Source organism: Heterocephalus glaber, unplaced genomic scaffold (genome assembly GCF_053883595.1).
Source record: "Heterocephalus glaber isolate CG9 unplaced genomic scaffold, H.glaber_assembly_v1.0 deba00001461, whole genome shotgun sequence".
Taxonomy (NCBI): domain Eukaryota; kingdom Metazoa; phylum Chordata; class Mammalia; order Rodentia; family Bathyergidae; genus Heterocephalus; species Heterocephalus glaber.
This window is the reverse complement of record NW_028258308.1, coordinates 22,746,169-22,764,357: the sequence shown is the minus strand read 5'-3', so window position 1 is coordinate 22,764,357 and position 18,189 is coordinate 22,746,169. Positions and strand designations below refer to the sequence as shown.

The following is an 18,189-nucleotide window of genomic DNA, read 5'->3' as shown; positions in this document are numbered from 1 at the left end:
ATCACTGTAGCACAGAAGTTGTGGTAGAACCATCATAAATGAATTCAACTGTAGGAACAAGTCCAATATGGTGGTCTTATTCAATTTTTAGATAACTGAAATCATCAACTGACTGCAGTTGGGTTCAGTCTATAGGGCACATTGATTCATCACCATCTGCTTTGTTGGTTAAGCACAGAGAATTGCTGTGTTTATTTTGTTAATGTCAAACTAGATATTGGGATTGGGGTGGTTCAGTAATACTTGGAATGGATGAGAATTGCACTGAGAAATCATTTTTGCAAAAAGAAACTATAAAAGTGGATGAAGCAGCAAAAGTAGCCATTTTAGTGCTTACAGATATTGTCAGAATCTATATTTAACATTCTAGAGTGTCCTAACATATTTTATAGTTTTTAAATCTATTTGATTTTCACAACTGTTTTGTATATTTTGTGATGTTGTATTAATTTTCTTCTCTGTTTCAGATGAGGAAATAGAGTCACAAAAGCTAATAAGCTACTCAGTGTCACTGAGTTCTTGCATTCATGCAGGCATTCATTCAATTTCATTTAAGCACCAGCTATATACAAAACACATTTAGAGACTTTGGAAATTATAGGATGCCTAGATTGATCTCTGCCTTTTGAAAATCACAAACTGGTCAGATAGTCATGAGATTTATGCATGTAATAATGATATCTGCTACAACAGAGCTATTTTTTAATTACCTTAAAATACCGGGAAAGCATCCACGATACAAAAAAGCATAAAATGAGGGTTCATATCAACCATATTTAACAATATGCATGCATGAGTTCTAGGTGTGTCCATCTTTTATATCAACCCTATTTACATCTATGGAGTCAGGTGGTAGACACAGATAGAGATGGAAGCTAATTGAAGATGAAAAAATTATATAAGATAAATACAGAATTTCCTATTATTCTATTTGATTTCCCTGTTCCATAGTTTCTCATCTGAATAACAATAATGACATAGTAATTTCTTCACAAAACTATTGAAAAGATTAATTTATAATTATATAAGTATAATTTATATTATCAACAAACTTATTTGCAGAATTACATACATGACATAATGTAATTATATTATACATACTTATAATATAATTTGTAATTATAAATACAATTTATGAATTAGCACATACATGTAGGATGGTTAGAACAAGGTAATGAATGCTACTGCATGCTTTTATTATTGTCAGTTTTTATGCATTTTGGAAGTTTATTTGGCTAAATAATTATATATTGTTAAGAACAAATATAGAAAGAATTCAATTTGACAAACTTCACCCTAATGTTGTATCCTTATACATTGTTGACTAAGTTTTAGACTCATTTGCGAAGCTGAAGTATGTGAAAATAGTTTTGTTAATTATAGGAAATCCTTTGGTTAATAAATTTTCTCTAAAGAGTGTCACCCTTCAATTAGTAATTGTGTCCTAAATCCCTCCTCTACTGAGATGTCATGAATGTGAAGACAGCCCAGAGGAATGGCAGGCACTGCTCTCAGGGGAGGCCACTACACCAATGCAAAAGCTGTGGGAACAGAAGCCAACTGCACAATTCAAAGGAAACCAGAAAATATTTGGCTACATGCAGAATGAAAAAAGTCACTGACCCAACTTTCACTCATTTATTTTTTGTCCTAACAGGAGCAGTCCTTTCCATCCCCCAAACCATGGAAAGAAGGTCAGTATATTTGATTTATGCTGTTTGCATTCCATCTGAAAAATGGGTGCTGTATTGATAGAACTGAGATACAGGACATGTTTTTATTTGTACCTCAAGAAAGCTTCCATAATTTGACTTTTAATTTTCTCGTGTGTAAAATAGCAATAACTGTTTTTTCCTTTTGCATGTGAAGACCTCAAGTACTTAAGTTTGTGTGTTTTAAAAAAAAACCGGAACACATAGTCTTCCTTTAGACTGATTTTCTAAATAAAGTAATAATGACTCCTTGAATTTTTGGTTTTTGTCTAATAGATGAGTTATTTGATATTTATGATGGTGTCAAACTCCAAGCCTGTGTGTAGTTGATGGTTATAATCAGTACAATGAAGGGTAAAACATGCCAGGAATTTCTTTGAGGCAAACCATGAAGTACTCTGCTATTGTATTCTTCTGACATCTAAAGCACATTTTTATGAAGACTAAATGTCTTTTCAACATTGATGTGATCGAACACATTACATCATGCTTTTTTTCTTTCGTGATCTTTACAGACATAAAGCAGGAGTCATTATTTCAAAAATGAATGTTAGAATATGAAACACAAGCCCATGTCGAAACTCAGTGCTTTCATTGTCATTTTCTGACAATTTTTACAACTACACCAAAAAACTCTGCTTCAATTTGAATACCTTTAGAGCTTTAATGATCTACTTATGTGATAATTAATATATCATGCAAACCCACAGTGAATAATGTACCTTGCATTCTTTCTGTAGAGCAGCCTATGAATTTGAAATATTTAACCTTATTAGAGGAGGCTATTTTAGCTAAAAAGTGACTGATTTATAGATATATAAAATAGTATAGGTACAATTCTATCTCATGGATTTACTAAGGCACAATTTTTCTTCTTTAAGTAGGGCAACTAAACATATTGAATTCATTTTGCAGCATGTGAGTTGGAAAAACAGGCAAAATTGTGAAGAGAAGGGAGACAGGGAAGTGGTTGAGGGAGAAGAGATGTATGACACATTATATGTCAACCTTTGACCAAAACTTGGTAAAACATTGATGCTGAAGGATACATTTCAATGTACATTCAAACTTTACTCTCAATTCTAGCTTCGTGCTTGCATTATTATTATTTTTAATAAGTTAGTTGCTCTACTATATATTGGTCATTTGTTATTAACCAAGTTTTCAGATTTCAGGTTGCTTCTGTCTCTGTGCTCCTTGGATCATTAAAAACATTGTATTGTGATTGGTTTTGAATGGCTCTAAGAACAATATTGACAGAGGTTTCTGACTCATACCTCTGTATGCATGAGAACTAATCAAGGGGACCCTAAAAATGTAGGAAAGTGTTGGCCATTATACTGTTTCCTCTATGTTTTAACAAATGTTTACATTACAAAGCTACATATATAGAGTAAGGAATAACGATGGTCATTTCCTAAGTATCTGATTTAGAATGTCATAAAAATCTAAATAATTGGTTATTGAAATATGTAAATTATTTACTTTCTTCATCATTTCTATAACCAATGATATTTTAAGTATTTCCATATAATCTTCCATAGACTCATTTAATGTGACATAAATAAAACTTACCAGGTTATATGACATTTTACAAAATTAATGTGTTCAAAAATTCAGCAAGAAAATTGTTAAAAGTTGAAATTTCTAGGCTCCATTTATAAAGTTTCTAATTAAAAGGTCTAGGATATGGTTCAACAATTTTCCTTCTAATCAACCCTCAGATTATTCTGACATGGGTGTTCTGTCATCAGTGCAATGAGAAAATATGGTTTCATGACATTCCAAAACATTGTTATTGTTTCCCTTTCTTCACTTTAGCAGAACAACCCACAAGGTACAACATCATTTACAAAGGTTAAATTTAAAAAGGCTAAACTCATTTAATTGTTACAATCAGGGAGCTGGAGACTAATAGAAGCTCCATTCCAGTACTTACTATATGAATGAATCTCTGAGATAAATAATTCCAAGTTTCTAAAATCAGTGTTCTCATCTGTAAAATAGGAACAACATAAAACCACTGTTAGGATTAATTAGGAAGCAGTGGAACAGAGTAGTCCCACATAAGAAAGAAAAATGGATTAAAAAGAATATGTTTCTCCAGGGAACTCAATGTCAAGGACAGCTGGAGCAAGCTAGAGTGCAGCTGGCATTTCCCTTCCTGCTCCATGAAAATCTTTACCTTCTATTTTGTTCAGTGCTGATAGAAAGCCAAGAAAAGAGAAAATCAAATGCTTATAAGTACAAGTGACCATTATTTTGGCACTTGCTTTTTTCATGTTAAGTATTAAAAAATACCAAAAAAACCACACCCTGAACTAATATAATGATGTTTAACACCATATCATAACAAAGACTTTGGATTATTTTTCTACAGAGGGGAATTAATATTTTGATATGAATTTCTCTTTAAAAATAAATAAGATTCTATACTTATCACATATATTTCTATCTTCTTTTGGTGATTTTAGTGGTGATTGAGAGTTCTCGCAAATTAATAAGCCCAGTGGTAATAATGGAAATACACATTAACCTCGATTATGAAACTTAAGGAGTCTAATGAAAGAAATCAGCAGGAAGGCAGTGGCTATAGCTAAGACAATCAAGATGGAAAGGAGAAAGTAATCTATCTTAAAGCACCAATTAAATTTAATGCTTTGAATAAACGGACAATCTCAAAAAGATTCGGTTGATTTAAATTGCTCATTTAAATGTTTCTCTTCTGTAATCTAAGACCTTGAGAAATGAGACAATAACCCAGAATTTAGTTTACAAATGTAATGTTTGTATTCATTTTTTGTCTCATAAGGTGCCTGCCATTGAATACCATAATGTGCCTCTCTATTATAACTTGTTCCTTTATGGGCTTCTTCTACTTTTAAATTCAGTCGTTTGTCTTCTTTTGGTGGAGAAAGGTGTCAGCATTTCTCTAGTTCTAGATCAGTCCATGTATCATGCATTTATTACCTATCTGCATTTGTTGTTCTGTCTTTTAAAAATGACAATTTATTTTTGAACTACTTGTAGCAATATTTAACCACTGAACCTTTTAATTACTTATACTGCTGACAAGTAGAGCACTTTAAGAGTTGAAGAAAAGAGCCTGGTGCATGAAAACTGAATTGAAACTGCAAATGACTTCCCTTTTTCCATTATATATCTGGCCAAATTTATAGCACAATTAACAAACTCAAGGCTGATGTCAACAGCTATTGAGGACACAGAGTCTACTGTAGGAAACGAATAATATAGGAATGTAATTGGTGCATTTTGTTAGAAGCAAAATATGTATAGACAAGGATGAACAATAAAGCCAGAATCCTCCCCCTCTTTCAATTAGAGATTGCAATCAAGGGGGCCTTTTGCAATGGTTCCAAAGAACTGTGGGGCTGTCATGTGTTGCTGTGTTTATGGAATGAATATTCAACATATATCAGTCATCTAGCTCTAATTAGTAATATGATTGAGAGTTGTTTAGCATACCTTAGTCATTTTAGAAACAGTTTCATTTTTATTCTAAAGACAAGCAACAATCCTCAAAAATGAAATTTTTTTCTTGTCTCAAGCAGCATTTGTTGAATACCTAATGTATGCACCACTCTCTCTTTGTACTTTGTGTTTGCCTAATTTATTTCATTTATGTGAAAAATATCTTTCAATATTCTTTTAGCCAAAATAAGTACTAAAAGTGTCACAGGATGCAAGAAAAATGAGGTTGTTGATTTGGAATCTAAACAATGTTTAAACTGGCTAAATCCTAGAACTAATAATTGACTAGAGGATGGTGGCTCTAATATTGGAAGTTCTGGTGGTTAATGTCAATTGTCAACTTGACTCAACTGGGAAATGTATAGGAGGTTAGTAAAGTGCACTTCTGGGTATGACTGTCAGAGTATTTCTGGATACAATTGGTATGTGGGAGAATGTAGTAGGGGGAGAACTTTCTGGAAAATGGACAACACTCTGTCAATAGACAAGGTGCCCCATGGGACAAAAGTGGAAGAAGACTGCCTTGTATGGCCCCTCGCTCTTTGATTTGTAGTTGCTGAGAGGTGAGGAGATTTTTCTCTCCCAGGCTGCTCTGCCATGACCTTTTGCCTCCCATAGGCCCAGAAACAATGTAGCCAGCTGACAATGGACTGAAACCACCCAAAGCCTAAGCTAACATAAACTTTTCCTCCTTTAAATTAATTTTCTTAGGTATTTTGTCACAGCTATGAAAAGTTGGCTAAAACAGAGGTTGATCTAGATTATGGATATGGAATTACTTTTCTACTTTTCTGCTTAATATATTTTTAATGACCTTTTAAATTTTAGAATTAATATTGTTTTGCATATAAACAATATACAAAAAATTATGAGGGAGGAAAATTATGAGGGAGGAATATATCTTGTTTAAATATACTCAATATTTTTCACAATCACATTCAATTTTTAATTTATATGCATGTAAGTGGTAGATTAAAAAAACTGGAATTCAGTAGGGTAGAAAAAAATTATTTACATTTCAGTAATTCCTGTTAAATTTGCCTCTTTTGCATACTTCATTTGCCTTCCTCTAAATGAAATTTCAGGCAGTTCTTGCAGTCTTGCTGTTTACTTCTAAACAAAAGTGATAAATAAAAAATAAAATCATAAATCCAAAGTTTAAGATTTCTGTCACTTTCAGTCTGAACTCCTAGTTTTATAACCTTTAAGCGTGTCCTGTATAACATTATGACTAAAACTTTGGGGTGTATTGGGTATTTGACATGCATTTGGTCTCTAGTTTCTTGAAACAGAAAGATGTGAGATGTGGTTGGGTTTTTATACAAATATATTTTTGCTTTTTCTTTAACACTGGGTAATGAGATTTTCCTATATTGTGATATATATATATATATATATAATCTGATGTCAGTAGAATAGTTTGTTTTAAAAAATACCACATTTTTCTTTATCCCCATATTGTCATTCTCATTTTTACAAAAGATAAGCCTTAAATAATAATTTTAGAATGGGTATTCTTGCATAGTTTTAAAAGTACTTTTTAAGTATGGATTCTCTGAAGTGGATTCAGTTGATAAAGGGATATTACCACTTTAAGACTCTTGCTATATTCTATAGAAGTTTAGAATTTTAAAAATGAATTGGCATAGTCTTTAGCTAAATTTGATGCTACCCAATTTACTTTAACTTAATAGTGGGGTATTCTTTCCCTATGCTCACTTTGTAATGAGTTTACTGAACCCTATTATCAATTTAAGAAATTAAAAATTATTTTATGTATAATTTTTAAACAGTACTATAATCTATAAAAATGATTACCATATTTCCGACACACGTGTGGTATCTGTCTGTTCCCTGACTGTTTTCTGCAAATGTGTCCAAACCTCCCCAGTAGGCACCTGGAGAGGAATCAGTTTAGTCCATATAGCCCTTTGTGGGTAAGGTAATTAATTTCCCAATAAGAACAAGACATAGAGAGTAAATAATCAGCATCAGGGCAGCATCAGAGCATGAGAGTTGGAGCCAGAGCCCTAGAGCTCAAGAGCTGCATGTCTTTAATCCTTCAGCAAAACAGCTACATAGTAAATCCAGCTACTAAAAGGTTAGTGCTCTTAGTTCACAGCAGTTATAGTGTCTTATCAGTTTATTGAGACATGGTGACACAAAATACCTGCTGTACGACCTTGTCCATGTTGCATATGTGTGGTTAAATGTGTTAAGTCATTCTTAAATAACTGTGGCCTGTTACGTGCATGTCCTTGAGAGCAGAGTTGTGATCTTAAGTGTCCTCAGAAGCCCTGGCTTTGAGTATGTGCTGAAGTTGTACTCCACAATGATTATGGAGGATGAAAGGATGACAAGGTAAATCTAATGCCAAGTAATAACATTGGCATCTAAAATGTACAGTTCAAAACAAAATATATGTTTGATTTTGAGAACTACCATTGGGTGAAGCCATCTCCTCTCTTCTGAGCTTGCTGAAATGTCCCAGTCAGAATTAGCCATCTAGTATAATAATCCTGACTCCTTAACAGTAAAAATCTGAATAAGAAGATGTTTAAGGGTTAGAGAAGTAACATTCAATCTCCAAGAGAAGCTGTTTCCTCTCTTCAACTTACTTTGAGTTGAAGTGAAGAGCTGGTGGAAGGAAATATTTGGAATGTCATCACCATTTTACCCTTCTTCTTTCTAAATTGGAGAATGGTGATCCTGCCTCACTTGAATGTTGTACTGCCATTATATTTGTAGAATGAACAGTACTATTCAGTTGTGCAGAAAAGAGCAGAGAGAGAAGGTGAAGTTAAGGGGAGCCTTGGTGGTGGCCCCACCCATGTTCCCACTGTGTATTCTGTGCAAATCACAACATGTAGTTGGAACTGGAGGCAACCTGTTGGTCACATAGCAAGAAGCTCCATGCTGAATTACTTGCATAATTGTGTAATCTGACAGCAGGAAAAGTATTTAGATACAGGATAAGTTTAGAACAAAGAAAACTTTAATCTTTACACCCAAAAATTTATAACCCCCAATAAATAATTTGTGTTGCAATATTCTTGATTATATTGAGCATACTTTTTGTGTTTCACTTTAAGAACTGTCTAGGTTATGGGATTGATAAAAAAACAGATTTTTTTTTAAAAAAAATCACATTAATGTGTTGAGTTTTCTCCTCCTATGGCATTTTCCACATATTTCTGCTTACTGTCCATACCTTAAGATCTGACATTTACTTTCAACAATCACCTAAACAGCTTTTGCTAATGTCAACCATACCTCCACTCAAATTGTGTTCTGTTCTTTTCTTCCTTGATTTCTCTTCAATACTTTATTTATTTGTTTGTTTATTTTTGGTGCTAGGAATTGAATCTGGGGCCTTGCACATGATAGACAAGCATTATGCAACTGAGCTACACCTGTCCTCCTTTTTCATTTTACAAATATTTTGAGATGGGTTCTTATTATGCTACTCAGGCTGGCCTCAAAATTGGCATCCTTCAGCCTCAGCCTTCTGAACAGTTGCCATTATAAGTGTGAGTCATTGAGACTAGCTAACATTTTCTACTGTTGAAGACTCTTTCCTTGGCTTGGGAAATGTCTCTATCTCCTGCTTTCTCTCTGACCTTCCCAGCTATACCTTTTCTGTGTGCTTTCCAAGTTCATTTTCTTCACTAGGCCAATATACTATACCTTGAAATTCTAGGAAGTTTTGTTTGGGGCTCTTTTCTCTTTTCAGATCATTATCTCTATAAACAATCTCACCTCTGGCCATTGCTTTGATTATCAACTACATAGAGATGATTTAGAAATAAATTTCCATTCCCCAAACCAATTTTAAACTTGATACTGGGATTTTAATTTGTTTTCCCACTTGCATCTTTTTCTTCAAATTTCTTAGAGAATTCTTAAACTCTATTTTCCCTTTTTTGTGTTGAAATTTTTATCCGGGTAATTTCAACAACTTTTTCATATTTTCTGATTTTTGTACAATGTATGCTACTCTGTTTTCATTTTATGAAGTACCCATATGATTTTAAGATTAGTGTTTCATGTTTGATGATATTTATGTATTTCTATAATTATCTTTTCTTCATTCTGGGTAGTGTTGTTTTGTGTTTTGCTTCAGTGTTTTGTTTTCTTTGTTTTTATTATATCTTTTTCCAGCTCTGTGGAAGGATATGAAGATATTAACTAATTATTTGTATTTATTGGTAGGGACAGGACAAAAATGTTGAGAAAGGCTAACTTTTGACCTCTAGTGTTCTTTGCCTTCAAATCAGCTTATTGGGTGGTGTGAAAATCTTTTGGGTACCAGAGAATCATTTTTTTTTCATATCCTCTATTTTTTTTTGAAGCATCCATGTTTTCTTTTATTTGACAACTGCAGTGAGTTATCAACACATTTTTCTTTTGTTCAGTGAATCCTTTACAGTTTTCTTCTTCTAGTTGAAAATTATTTCTGTGATCTATTCTAATATTACTTTTTATTTGTACCTAGACCTTGTGTTGGCTAGGGTGAGGTTGACCTATTTCATTTTAATCCTTATTGCTGTTAGTTTTATAGTAATGCTTTCCTCAGAATTTGGAAGGAGATGGGGAAAGTAGATTTGCATATCTCTTACTGAAAATTCTAATATTATATGTTATTTGTGAATAATTTTGACCATCTATTTTTTCAGATTGTGCAATGATTTCTTTTATTTCATGCTTCCTTGCGTTTCTGACAGGAGAAAGATAATTCCTAGAATACTTAGCTATCTTATAGTACATTTCTTACCAACAGCCCTTGCATACTCAGGATATAAATTTTCCATTGTCTTTCATGTTCTGTTTTTTTCTTATGTTTTAACTATGTTTTTATATAATATTTAATTGGTTTTTAAGACAATGATGCACCATATGGTTCAAAGAATTTTAATGTACACAGAGGTTAAAATATATTTGCAAAGAAATCAGTATTATATAGTTCAGTTTCTATAGAAGATTATGAGAATTTGAGTATTTCATTTTCAAAAAATGTTATGATTAGAGAATTCATTAACTATATAATTTACAATAGCCAATCACTCCTTTCTTAACCATTTCTCTTTTTTAAAAAGTCAAAGATTTATGATCTGAGGCAACACATATGTGGTAAAATATTTAAAAAGCAGAAGTCATTGTCTTGAGACACTTTTAAGACAACTGAATCTTTTCTGCATGTAACTTTCTTAGAATAAAAATTTGACCTCAGACATCCCATAACTGTATGAAACTTGACAAATAGGATGACAACAATGTTCTCATTTGTGAAGACTTTAGAAAATCTTTGAGATACTACCTGATGTGGCAGTGGAAGTTCTTCCATCTACCATCTTATCCATTAAATGATAAGTATGTATGCTCTTATTATCAATTGTTCTTGGAGAAAGGTAAAATAAATAGAATAAAGCACATCTCTATAGGAATCAATAATTAATATTTTATAGGTAGAATATGTTTCATATGTACATATCCACATTTACAGATACATGTAGAGTACATATATTTGCATACATGCAAATATGTATGCATATTTAACCTAGAATTCAAACTTTTGACTTTGGTGTAGATACGTAAGTAGCTGGACATATTAATAAAAATTTTATGCCTATGGGCAGATAGAGGCTTTCTTTTTTATTGTTTTCTTTTTTCTTTTAGAAGTGTGTTTTTAAGCAGCCTAATGCTTTCTTAAAGTTTTTTTTAATTATAGAAAATTTAAATATGTATGCTAGTAGACTGTGTATAATATAATAAAACTTTATGTGCCATAATACCCATAGCCAATCATATTTTTTCCACTGTTTTTTGCCACTCCTGTATTACATTGATGTAAATCTCAGAAATATCATTACTTTGGTAAATATTTCAGCACTTTATCTAAAAGACAGTGATTGTTTTTGCACAACTAAAATATCATTTCACACATAAAAATAAGTTATAAATGACCCTTTATATCTAATCAGTGTGCAAATTTTTAATTTTCTTATAAATGTGTTTTGAAAACCTATCTGAGATCTAAATAGGCATACATGTTGTATTTTATCCTGTTGTTAATTTTTAACATCTCCTTACTTTCTACATTAAAAAAAAAATTTTTGTACTGGGTATTGAACCCAGGGTTTTTACACTGAGCTACACCCCCAGCCTCCAACTCCTTTTCTTCAAACTTTGAGATAGGGTCCTGTTAAGTTGCTCAGTTGTCCAGACTAGGATTGAATTTGTGAACTTCCTCCCCCAATCATCCAGAGTGGTTGGATTGCAGGTGTGGGACACCACTTCTGGCTTTAATTATTTTTTATTAATAAATCTGAGCTATTTTAGAAGAATTTCCCATAGTCTGAATATGGCTGACTCTAGAACTTTTTTTCTCTCCTCTGATTTCCATTATCCCAGAAATCCCATTTTCCCTCGACAGACACCTGCCTGTGATTGGTTATATTTTACCTTACTGGTTTTGACCTTGAAGTTAGTCCAAGGGCAAGGATCATAATTATAAATTTATTTTTCCACGCTACTTTAGTCACTTATAAGTTATAAAATGATACAAATATTTCTACCAATTTTGTGTTGCCTCTATATTTTCACTCTCTGGAAATTTTTATCATATTAAAAAATGCACATACACACAAACAAGAAAGAAAAAGAAACAAGAAACCTGTGCAGACCATTAAATCTATCATTCTGTATTTACTCATAAGCAATATGCCTCCTAACTTATCTTCTGACAAAATGCTTCCTTCGGGGGGAAGAATCACTACCAAAATAGAATGGCCTGATATTCTCAATTTTAAAATATTGTTCCAAAAAAACTTTACATAAAAATATGAAAATTCAAACAAATTTTGATTATATTTTACCTCCTTTTTGGTTTTTGTTTTTTCAGGCAGTCTTGCTATGTATTTCAAATTGGCCTTGAAATCACTAGGTAGCTTGGGCTGGCTCTGAATTCCAGGTGATACCCTCGCCTCATTCTCCTGAGTTCTGAGATTACAGGTATGTGCCATCAAACTGTCTATATTTCAGTTCTTTACACTCTTAGTTTCCATAGATTATTTTAATATAATATTGAGAGAATATAGGTACCATTAAGACTTTTTTTTTTTTTTTTGTACCTGGGATCGAACTCGGGTCCTTGCGCTTGCATAGCAGGCGGCGAAACCACTGAGCTAAATCCCCGGCCCAAGACTATTTTTTTAAATTGTTACAATATTAATAACATATTTATTTTCATGCCTGTGGTTTTCAAAGATACAGGCTAACAATTACCTACTGTGAGATTAGAGTTTGATTTGAAACTTGGTTTCACCATTCAGCTCACTACTGCTGTGTCCTTGGAAAAATGACTTTGTCTTTTTAAATCTTTATATAAAATTTAGATAAAAAAGAATAATATCTGTCTCAAAGAGTTATTGGTGAATCAATTAAAGTGATGCAAGTAAAATAGTCCCATATCACCTAACAACTCTTCAATAATGTCATTTCATTATCACTATTATCCCTTATTCTACCTATGAGTAACTAGTCAGTTCATTAATGGCAAAATACATTTTTGTTAATGTTGTCATAATTCTAGAAAAATTAGACCATTAATTTTTTCCAGATCACATCCATTTGTAGATATGATTTCTCATATGTCATGTATTTCTTGTTTTAAAATGTGCCTGGTTGGAGATCTTTCTTCTTTTATGACTAAGGCTTTCTTATTCTTATATTTTTTTCAAATATCCTTTTCTAACTATGTGCCATTTTGTTATGCTAGTATATTTTAAAGTTGAAATAATGTTTGAACAAATGCAAGGCAATGAGAAAGTATAAACAGGATATACTTAGAAAAAAAGCTTTCTAAAAATGTAGAATGTGTTTATTTATGTAACAAAGGCCTGACCAACTTTAATGTGCTACCGTGGAATTTTACTGTCAGGCCACATATGGACTGTTGAAGGACATTGTAAAAGTTGCTGGCCAATCATTAGGTTATATAATCCCATACAGTTTACTATTTACAGTTTTTAAAGATTTGAATAAAAAAAATTTTGAGGAAAAATGTTTTAGCACAGAATAATGTTATTAACATGATAGCAAGCATATGAAGTTGTAGATATAAAAACATAGTGACTATCATGATTGTGTCCATTTTATTGAAATCTTAATGACATTTATATGACAATCCAATTCATTTAACAGAATTATTAATTGACTTTCAACATAATTAGCGGACAATGCTAATTTATTTATATTTGTGTGAAGAACTGAGTTTAATACTATTTATTTATTTTCCAATTTCAGAAGCAATGAACACCACTTTCAGTAGCAGAATTTTATACTAGACAATTTCTTAATATAATTTTATCTACATGAACATGGTTTGATCTTTAATATATGATTTTCTTTTTATTCCCCCCAAACCCTCTAAAAGATTGAATTTTCATTTATGTCATTGTAATAATGCTGAAGTACAAGAACATTGTTAGATAGTACACGATAAATATAGCTCCAGTCACCTTTTGTAGAAAATATGAATGGTACTTTGTTAATGATTGAAGAGAATTTGTAGGATGATAGCCCTAGAGGAAATGCTAAGTGAAAAACTTTTCATGCTTTTAATGTTGGTGTACACTATCCGTGTGTGCAGCTGCAGCTATAGTTGCAGCTGTATGTGGCTGATCTGATAACCCAAGAACAACATCAGACAGAAAGCAATGATGCTATAGGGCCTATCATATATAAGGAAGCCAAGCGGAACTGGTAGAATCAGGACATGTACGTAATATGGACTTGGGATTCTTTAAAATACTGTTTTGGAAACATGAAAGTAGGGCCATACTTCACACTCTTACTATTTAAAAATGTTGAAAATATAGCAAAATTCTTCCTTACTGTGAGAATTATTTGGCAAAGTTTTACATGTAGATTTTAGTTACTTGATTGTAATATTAATTGGAGAATTCTTATAAATTTCATAATTAGTTCCTGCTTTGAAAATCCAAAATAATTCAGTGGGGAAAATGACCTCTAGTATATATTTTATTATATTAATATTTCTATTTTCCAAGAAATAGATATTTTGATTTTGGGGGGTAATTAAAAGTAGAAAACATATTATCATTTGTGCTTGACAAGAAGGTCTTTTGAGTCACTGTAACAATGTATTCATAACTAGTTGAAATTTCACATTAACTCTTCAACCATGGTTCAGCTGCTATGGTTTATGAGGCAGAGTGAAATGTTTAAGAATACGCAGAACTGAAATATTAAAACCCATGACACAAGCAAGCATTAGAATTCTTCTTGCTCATAAGTATAATGTTGGGTTTTGCAAGATCTTGTGGTGTTGCAGTTAATTTCTATTGATAGATTACAAAGATATTAAAAATGATAGATTAACAGTATAATTTATCTTTTTAGTGTGTAAATATCATTTTAGAGTGATATAGTTTAAGAACATCAAATGTGTTTCAATGATCAGAAAAGGCCACACAAAGAGACCAATAGAGTGTAAAAGTCTACTCTCATTGTAACTACATTTAGAATACTGCAGGTTTAAGAATACTTTATGGGTTTGCTACTTGTGCTCCAATAAAATAGTGTTTGAGTTATCCAGATTATAATGCCTAAAGGCAGTAATTGGTGCCCTGTGATTTTTACTCATCCCCAGGGTTATATTATAATTATATCTACTTTAACATTTCTCTTATAATAATATCTAACTTGCGTTTATTAATAAAATGGAAAAGCAAGTGGACTTTGATGAGCTGTGTTCACCCTTCAGGCAAACAAGCCCCCTTAGTCTTCCAGGGCTTTCATGCACATGTTTTATGTTTGTGCTGTGTGGGTTTTTTTCCCTTCAAACATGGCACATTGATCAGATTCTATATGAAGGATGGCCTAAACTTATCTGATATTTCAATACTTATCTGATACCTGACAGAATGTGATCATCTTTTAAACTATCACCTCTTTTGACTAGACCTATTTTTAGTAAGCTTTTTTCTCTGGGATAAGAAACGTGTTAATCACAGAGAAAAATTATTGTGAATAAATTTAAGAAAATTAAGGAATGATTAAATAAAAGAGACATACAAAGATTTTTATGCTAAAAGTAGAAAATTCGCTTACTAAATACATATAGTGGATTGAGATACTGTCCCCAAAATGATGTGCAGAACATTCTTAAGATTAAAAAGAAGAAAAGAATAAAAAAAGGAGAAAGCAAAAGAAAAGGATTGGTGAACTTGAACTTAACAGCATAGCTATGTTCATTTGAGGACAACTTATTTGTAATAAAGATTCCAAAGAATCTAAAAAACAATCATTAATTTTTTTGCTTTTTGAAATGTGTAACCAAGAAGATGAGTGGAATCAGAGTTTCTTATTGTTAAAAGCTGACAGTACCCTTAATAAGGCACAAATCATTTATTTTCTAAGGGGGCTGTTTATGGGTGTTTGTGTTGCAAGATGTCACTGAAAGGGAGAATAAATATTTGCAGTTTCAATGGTACAACTTCAAGAACTGTGAGGTGTTTGTCTTTGCGAACATTTCTCCTGCTTTATTTTGCCTTTTTTTACATTTAAGTTTTAAAAATTGTGGTGGTGGTTATTTCTCACACCAGTCAAATAGGAGAGAAAGCAATAAAAGTTTCATGAGTTCATTAAAGTTTAACGAGCACTGCAGGGCCTGGAAAAATAGTTGTTGCTATAATCCCCTACGGTAGTTCTGGCTGGGTGGCACCTTACTCATTACAGTGTGAAGGACTGGGGATGAGGATTGGAAAGGGACAAAAGAGATGCCAGTGCTGAATGCTGATATGTTCTATGGACCAAATTCAAGGTTCTCACAGTTTCCTATGATGCCATGTGTAATGTGACAGTCACTCTCTGAGAAGAAAATAGATCCCAGGAACTTGTCACACCAGTTCATAGTCATCAATCAGTGTTAATGGTAATAAATGTGCAGTATTTTGCTAAAATGACAAGATCAAAGTTAAAATGTATAAAATCGCTTGTTTTAATTTGATCTTTCAAAATAATTTATCTGTGAAGCCTATCTGTGTGATTTATGGATGTCCCTAATTATATACCATAACTGGTGACTTTCACCAAGGAACTGGTAATATTTACTTCTAATAATGCAAACATAGGCTAAAATTTTATGGTACAAAGTTTGTGTTTTACTTATTTGTGAATTTTACCGGTGACTCCATATTTTGATATAACAATAAAAATCACTGAGAAGGAAAGGAAAGAATGACTAGTGAAATAGCATGTAATATGAACAGCTGAAAGAGGTGTAGATAATAAAACAAAACTAACATTTGTGAAAACAATTGCTAATTTAAATAATAAAAGAAAATAATGAAACAATTTAAAATAATGAAACAATTCAGTTGAAGGTGAGCAAGATATGCCACCAGAAAATGTTGAACTTTAATACACGAATTATTTTAATCTGAAAGCAGTTGAGTTCATGAAATACATTAAGGCCCTAAAAACAGAACCTTTAAAAATAACTCAATGGTTAGACATCCTGTCCTTTAGAGCAACTCTAATGTCTTCTTGGAGAAAAGCTTTTAACTACACCCAGACTGACATTTTAGTAAGGTATTTTCCCTCCTATCTAGTCTCCTAAGAGCTCTTTATCTTTCAAAGGAATCCTTTGGTTTTTCCTAAGAGGCCTTTTTCTCTCTTCCTCTTTCCTCTTAAGGCAGATGTATAGATCCCAAATTGTAACCACTCCTTTGAATACTAATTTAATTTCTCCCAGATGTTTAGGGAATACACGAGGTAATACAATTTTTTTCTTGTTAATTTATCCTTTGCTAATCCAATTACAGCATCCCAGCTGAAGAACACGTTAGCTTAAATAGAATAGATTTGGTCTTTCATACATGTTGGCTCTGATTCTGTTGCTCCACATTCATGACTTCAAATGAGTGGAGACAGAAATTTTTGTAAAAACTCCACTGAACATGTACAGATTCTTTTCTGCCCTTCTTCCCTAAAGTAGAAAGCATAACTATTTACATAGCATTTATGTCATATTTGGTGCTATATAATCTAGAGGTGATTCAAACTATATGGAGAATTGTGGAAGTTCCATAGAAATAGACTATTTTATATGAGGGATTTGATTGTCCACAGATTTTGGCATTCAAAGGGAATCCTGAAACCAAGTTTAATGTACAAGTGCATCTAAAAACTACAACAGGTAAAAAGCATTGTGTAGGCAGTTGCTAAATATTTGGTGTCTTTGACACCTAAATTGAGCTTGCCTTTGGCTGTGTTCTTTTCTTTTGCTGTTTGATATCAGCTTCCAGGTAGATGTGTTAAAGAGTATGTCACTGTTGCATAGCTGCTTACTAAGCCTGCTAATATCTCCATTAGTTCTCTTAAATCCTCTTAGTCTGATTTATTTCTCTAGTTTTATGGAGTAATTAATTCTTGTACAATTATCAGCTTTTCCCCAAGATTCTTCTTTTGAATGACTTTGAATTTCCTTGTATTCTGTGCTAATGTTTTTCCTGATTACAGCCTACACTTTTGAAGTTTCCAAGAAAGTGGCAAAAATGGTACTGAAGGCTTTGGGACTTGATAATTCTTTTATATGATACACTATATTAGCTCCTTGAGCTAAAGAAACTAGGAGCACATACCTTTTTTTCTTCCAGAGAATTGCAGTCTAATATGGAAGTTAATTTGAAAAAAATTACAATGAATCTACTATATTAAAATTTAGTAAACAACATTGACAAACTTCAAAACTTTGGATTAAAACTGTCATTGTATGTCTTCCTATTTTACTTGTTGCTCAATATAGTTCCTTTTTTCTGTTTGATGGAAAATACAATTTTCTTCAATTCCTTCAATTTTCTTTGTCATTTCAGATGTAGTATTTACTCAAGTCCTATTCAAATACTAGTGAAAGAACTTTTCCTTCTTCGTAATGGCTAACCCTTTTACCTATAAGATC

At 32.3% G+C, this 18,189-nt stretch overlaps 1 long non-coding RNA gene across 1 annotated transcript in view; it reads left to right on the top strand.

The window, feature by feature from the left end:
* Window positions 1-1,175: 1,175 nt before the first annotated feature.
* Window positions 1,176-18,189, top strand: part of LOC147826756 (uncharacterized) — a 50,719-nt gene continuing 33,705 nt past the window's right edge. Inside the window, exons 1-2 of the long non-coding RNA XR_015453448.1 lie at window positions 1,176-1,694; window positions 12,106-12,215. This is a non-coding gene — a long non-coding RNA (uncharacterized LOC147826756). The remainder of the gene's footprint in view (window positions 1,695-12,105; window positions 12,216-18,189) is intronic.